The sequence below is a fragment of the Pogona vitticeps genome, chromosome 2 (assembly GCF_051106095.1).
Source record: "Pogona vitticeps strain Pit_001003342236 chromosome 2, PviZW2.1, whole genome shotgun sequence".
Taxonomy (NCBI): domain Eukaryota; kingdom Metazoa; phylum Chordata; class Lepidosauria; order Squamata; family Agamidae; genus Pogona; species Pogona vitticeps.
Window position 1 is genome coordinate 268,072,491 of NC_135784.1, and position 6,810 is coordinate 268,079,300.

Genomic DNA, 6,810 nt, shown 5'->3' on the forward strand with positions numbered 1-6,810 from the left:
ATTTCCCTCCTCTATTGAGGCAGATAGTAATGTTGTGCATGACTTTCATTACGCAAATTTCATAGGCAAGGGATGTAAAAAGGAAGTCTCTGCTGTCATACCATGTTCATTATTCATTCTACGTCCAGGGCTTCCTATTCATTCATTCATTCATTCATTCATTCATTCATTCATTCATTGTGTCAGGATCTGGCCCATACCACCCTGGCAGCTGCAGGATCAGGGCTGGCCTGACCCAGAAGTGACCCGGTGTCCTCAGGCCCTGGCCTGTGTAGCAGCTGCTGGCCCACTCATGAGGCTCACCTGGAGGGAAGGCCAATTTAAGGAGTAGTTCTCCCTCCTGGAACTTGCCTGAGCAACAAAGGTCTTTGGCTGCACTTGCTGCCTTGCTGCCCCTGAGCTCCCAAGTCCCTGCGTACCCGTATTCCTACATCTCTGGCCTCTGATTGCCTCCTGCATCTCAGTGCCTTGTTCTGGCTCAGTTCTCCCAGCCCTGTGCTCCCACCTCTGCTTGGTCACGACCAACTGTGCAGTGTGTGCCTTTGGACTTGATACTACAGTAGTAGAAATTGTTGTTGTTTTGACTTATATACCACCCCATCATGCTGGAGCACTTTCTGGGTGGTTTACAACATAATTACATGAGCAACAACTTGCCTCCCAGCAAACTGGGTACTCATTTTACCAACCCCAGAAGGACAGGAGACTGGATCAGTGTTGAGCCGGCTACCTGAACATGTTGGGATCAAACTCAGGTTGTAAATAAAGACTTATCTACAGTACTGAGGTTTAACCACTGTTCCATAGGATGCTGCTGAAATTCCAGTCATATTCAAGAATTCCAGAAAGGGTTAATTTGAAAGCATGTCTCTTGCTTAACTCCAGGATTTAAGTGATTATCTGAAGAGGATATATGTGTAATCTCTTTATGTGATGGAAAATCCTGAAAAAGCAGAGTTCCTGATCAGGTGGAGAGGTTCCACAGGTAGCACACTCTCCTCCTGAGACTGCCATTCATGTGAAAATAGGAAGATACAGGGTTAAAATTCTCTCCTGCTCATGGTTTTCAATTAATCCATTTTGGAATGCCTAGCTAGGACTTCTGGGAAATGTACTGAAAGTGAAACTGACAGATTTTCATATCAATAATATTGAACTACCATATACCTATACAGGGAAGCAGGTACGTAAATTATTAGATTGCCAGTGGCTTTTAGATAATCTGCTCTTGGTTCACTAAAATAAAGTGAGTTTACGAAGAACCATGTTCCATGTTATGTAGAAAACATGGGTCACTTATGCTTACAAATGTGGAAAGCAGGATCTTCTACACATGAATACAATCAAGCAGCAGATATACTAGGAACAGCGACGTATGGCTGCAGAGAAGAGCGATAAATTTGCCTCCCACACATAACTCAGAAAGTTCAAACTGAGAAGAAGAAAAGTTATAACTGCCTCCCTGGTGGGCATTTTTTGTATCAAGGTTTAAACCACACAGTCTTCCTTCACTCTCTCTCCCATGAGAATGTGAATAACAGGGACTCAGAATGGTGGTGGGATAAGAGCCTGGGAAGTTACTTTTAAGAAGAATAAATGTAATGGCATCTGAATTCATTTGTAACTGAGCAGCAATAAGGTGACACATTGGGATGATGCCCATCAATGGATTATTTTACCACTGCTCATTCGTCCTAAAAGTAACTTTCTAAGCAGCAGTGGAAGGAGTTATGATACAAGAACTGAGATTTTAAAAGAGATCTAAAACTGGCATGGAAATTATTTCATCAGAATACCCTGGATAAGGAATTAGACTTGCAAATGAAGCCTATGTTAACCTCCTGATGACCAATCACAAAATAAAGCAACTTAATTTTCAAAAGGTGGGAGTGAGAAAAGCTGGTGCTGAGGTAAATAGATATTTTTCATCAGCTCAGGGAGCACTGGTTCTAAATGTAGAGCTGGCCATCTTGTATATTTTGATTTTCAGTTCTATATATTCCTTTGCAATGATACAATTGTTTATGATGCTAACGTTAAACTCCCTGCCAACAGCAGCAGAAATTGCTATTGCTCAGGTAACATTGCTACTGACATGTTTGGTGGGTCACACTTCAGGAACACAGTTAATGCAGAACAGAAAGGCAAACATGAAAATATGAAGTGGGGAATAAAAGTCTGAAGGGGACTGCCAAGGGCAGAAGGAGCTTTCCATTATTAGAGTGGGCAGGCAGAGCCAAGAAACAGCTTTAAGACTGATAACTGAAACACCCATATGCTCTTTCTCTGGAAAAGATGTTGAACTGAATGGTAAATATCCAGAGACTGTACAGTAGGGTCTCCCTATCTGCGGGATCAATAGCCACTGATTCACTTACCTGCTGACTGACTATACTAAATAAGACAATTCAGAAATACCTGTTTATATGTATTTCCAGGGTGTTTTTACTATAACTGGCCACTAGAGGGAGCCAGAGACCATGCAATGTACAGTATAGCATTCAATACTTCCCCATATTCCAGAATCTGGAATATGCAGAAGTATTGAATGCATATACATTGCATGGGGCAGCTTGGATCTGATCCCGAACCTCAAAATGCAATTTTCTGGAGTCACTAACTTTTCTGGGATATAAGTAGAAAAAAAAGTTTACAAACCACATATTTTCAATACCACTAGAAACATGCTGTTCGTCACAGTGGATAATCAGACTGGAGAGGAGAGGCACAAGATGGAAGCTGTGTTGTTTCAGATGTTTCCCACATCTGTACCAATTTTCCACTTGCACAACCTCCACTAAAATAATCTGGATTACTATCAGTATAGAAATGCTGCCTCAAGCGCCACAGTCACACAGTTCTTTTTGTTACGACATCTTTCACAACAATGAAAACCCTGAGTTAAATGAAAGTGTGATTGCTTTCGAATGAAAATCACACACTTTTAATTATCAAATATTTGGGAAAAGCGTACTTTTGAGATAAGTGGACTTTTAAAATGGGGGAGACACGTCTTGCTGGAATCAGCATGCCGTACAGCAATGATGTCAAGGCAAGACATGATCCATTGAGTTTCTGTATGGACACAGTGATGTATAATGCCGTAAGACAAAGGTGGATGACAAGAAGGACAACAGTCTCATCAGTCTTGTCTTCCAGGCACCTTTACAAAGTTAATAAAGACAATGTAAATGCAGGAAGCACTTTCTTGTACCTTTTTGCATGACAACAGGCATGCAAGCATGCTTTTTTTATAACTATAGTCTATTTTGGAAGGCATCCTTATGCTCGTGCAAGGCCTTAGGTTAGCATGCCTCTCAGTAATTGCTCAGAGTTGCAAAACTTCATGATTTGCTAATACTATTGATTCTTTTGAGTTTTAAGAAATAAAAACTAAGTTCACTACAACCCACTCCCCGTACATAAACTGCGGCTTGTGGTTCTGTAGAAATAGTGCAAAGCAAGGAAAAGAAAAAGAGACAGCTGATAAAATGGATCTAGTGACCTCTGGAGCCTGGCCTGGACATTTCCACACATGCCCTTCCATACCTACTCATTTATTGCAATGATAAAAGGATCTATCAAACCATTAACATGCCATTTACCATCTGGATCAAAAGATGTTCATTCTTAGCTCACCTGGATTCAAGAATTGTCTCCGCAAAGATATTTCCTACGATTGAATTGTAAGAATAAACCAACTTTTGAAACCTGATGTTCCCAATGAAGCAACCCTATGTAGATTATATGTTTGCTTATAGGCAACTGCTGCTGAGAGGCCTTCAGTCAGGCCAAACATAAATTTATTGAACAAACATCAAGGTTGTCTATCCCAGAGGTTTTTCTTTCAGTCCCCGTCTCCTCTATCTTTGTGCTGCCGTTGCTTTAAAACAACAGATGCCTTCTAGGGCAGTGGTTCTTAATGTTTGTTACTCAGGTGTTTTTGAACTGCAACTCCCAGAAACCTCAGCCAGCAGAGCTGATGGTGAAGGCTTCTGGGAGTTGCAGTCCAAAAACATCTGAATAACAAAGGTTAAGAACCAGTGTTCTAGAGCATGGATGGGAAACTTGTGGGCTACCGGATGCAACTCTCATTGGCCATTAATATAGGCGATGCTGTCTACAGCTGATGGGAATTGCAGCCCAATAACACCTTAAAGACCTCAAGTTACTCAATCCTGTTTTAGAAAACATTTTATTGGACACTAATTCTGTAAGTTTAATTCTATGGCCAAGAGAAAGGGTGATAAAACCATGGCCTATATATAATGATGACCTTGCACATTGAACTTCCGTTACCTACACACAGCAGCCTCTGAAACCTCTGAAGAAACCAAATTCTGGGGAAGGTCTGCCATATGAAGGGGTGATCATCCCTTTGGGTGGGTTGGATTCTGCTGTGCCAGCAGCAAAATACTATCATAGGCATAAGGTGTGTGCATACTTTCTCTAAGGAGGGCAGTCCTCCATTTGAAGTGCTGACTCCTTACGGTCTATAAGGAGGAAGATGATGGCAAGAGGTTTGTCCACCCAGGTAGCAGCACCTGGACAGTAGGCTCAGCTCCCACATGAGTCCCACAGTCTCCATCTTCCCCACTCCATTGAGATGTACTGTATTGTAATCTTGTTAACATTATGAAAATCATTTCTAACTTTGCATCTGGACAGATAAATTAGCAAAAGTAATTTTATGCAGTCCAAACGAAACATGATTACGCCTTTTCCGTTTGATGTACTGGGTAAAGGAGAGCATCAAGTAGAGCTTGAAAAGTTAAAATAAAAAAGAGGTGATGATTTATCAGTGAAATTGGTGAAAAGAACAGACTTTTGTGGGAGGACAAGCAATGCAAGAGTAGATGGAAAGCAATTTGGCATATTTTATTCATAGAATTGTTTATATATATATTTAGAGTTTAAGAGAGCCTAGGAGAGAAAGGGATATGAAAGGAACTAGACACTGCAACTATAGCATTTAAAGAGTGCGGGGAGAAAATATATCACCTTCCAAATTATATTTTTAAATCATGCTGAGCCTTTTCAGATGTTCTCATCATAGGTATCAAATGGACAAAATTAGCAGCCTGGGTGATTTTAACAAATGGCAAAAAGACAGTCCCATCAGTACAGGCAAAGTAAGTAGACAAGCTCCTACTGCTTTATTTTTAAAAACATTCCAAACACACATACATTTTGTGTTTTACAGCCCACACACTGCGGATGTAGGAGGAATCCAACTTTAGTCTGGGATCTGACAGCCCTCTCTCGGTCTGCACATTGCGGATCATCTACCAGATGGATACCATTTGTAATATACAATCCTGCTGTTGATCGATAGTTCCGGGTGCCCCTGGAAAAAAAGGGAGGGTTTGGAGAGTGCCCAGAGACAAATACACACATTTCAAATGCGGACAAAACACTATTTAAACATGCTTTTGTCAATGGTGGAAATGCATTCAGATAATGCATACTCACTATCAGAGCACCACTTATTTTGTCTGTCTGTCTGTCTGTCTGTCTGTCTGTCTGTCTGTCTGTCTGTCTGTCTGTCTGTCTGTCTGTCTGTCTATCTATCTATCTATCTATCTATCTATCTATCTATCTATCTATCTATCTATCTATCTATCTATCTATCTATCTATCTATCTATCTATTTATTTAACTTACATGCTGCCCACACTACCCAAAGGTCTCTGGGCAGCTTACAGCATTTAAAATACAATAAAAAGACAAAACAATTAAAATGCATTTAAAATATATACTACTCTAAAAATTGCCATCAGGACCCACAGCTGATATTATTTCAATTAAAAGCCTTCTGGAACAGGAAGGTTTTGACCTGACGCCAAAATGTCATCCACATCGGCGCCAGACGAATCTCAGTCAGGAGGGTATTCCATAGTCTGGGGGCAGCTGCTGAAAAGGCCCTTTCTCTACAAGCTGTCCCTCTTACCTCCTTAATGGAGGGCTCTTTCAAAAGGGCCCCCTGGCTAGATCTTAACTGCCGGTTAGGTTCATATGGAAGGAGGCAGTCCTTCAGGTATCCAGGGCCCAAGCCGTTTAGAGGTTTATATGTCAAAACAAGCACTTTGAATTGGGCAACTGGCAACCAATGCAATTTAAACAGAATTGGCTTGATATGTTCCCTAGCGGCCCCACCACTCACCAGCCGTGCAGCTCGATTCTGGACCAGTTGCATTTGCCGGTTTGTCTTCAAAGGCAGCACCACATAGAGCACATTGCAGTAATCTATGCAAGATGTTACCAGTGTGTGTGTAACTGTCATGAGACTCCGCTCGTCCAGGTAGGGCCGTAGCTGGTACAATTTCTGTAGCTGAAATTATACTTATTTATTTATTTATTTACAATATTTTTAGCCGCACCATTGCCAGTGGCTTCTGGGCGGCGTACAGCATTAAAACTTAAAAACATTACAAACATTTTAAAAGACAATATAAAATAGCATATATTAAATAATTCTTAAAACATTAAAATTACCGTATTTTTCGCTCCATAAGACGCACCTTTCCATAAGACGCACCGATTTTTCAGGAGAAGAAAACAGGAAAACATAATCTGTTTTCTTCGCTCCATAAGATGCACAGACTTTCCACCCCCCTGTTTTGTGGGAAAAAAGTGAGTCTTATGGTGCAAAAAATACAGTAATAAGTCCTGCTGCTCATATGGCCAGCTAGGGGATATTGTTTAATTAAAATGCTGGCTGAACAGAAAGGTCTTTGCCTGGCGCCGGAAAGCCAAGAGTGTTGGAGCCAGGCGGATCTCTCTAGGGAGGGCATTCCAAAGTTGGGGGGC

General features: G+C 41.2%; 1 long non-coding RNA gene across 1 annotated transcript; it reads right to left on the reverse strand.

The window, feature by feature from the left end:
- Positions 1-2,621: 2,621 nt before the first annotated feature.
- Positions 2,622-6,403, reverse strand: LOC144587041 (uncharacterized). Its single transcript, XR_013542189.1, has 2 exons — positions 6,164-6,403; positions 2,622-5,347 (listed from the first exon to the last, which is right to left on the reverse strand). It is a non-coding gene; the product is annotated as an uncharacterized LOC144587041 (long non-coding RNA).
- Positions 6,404-6,810: the final 407 nt, after the last annotated feature.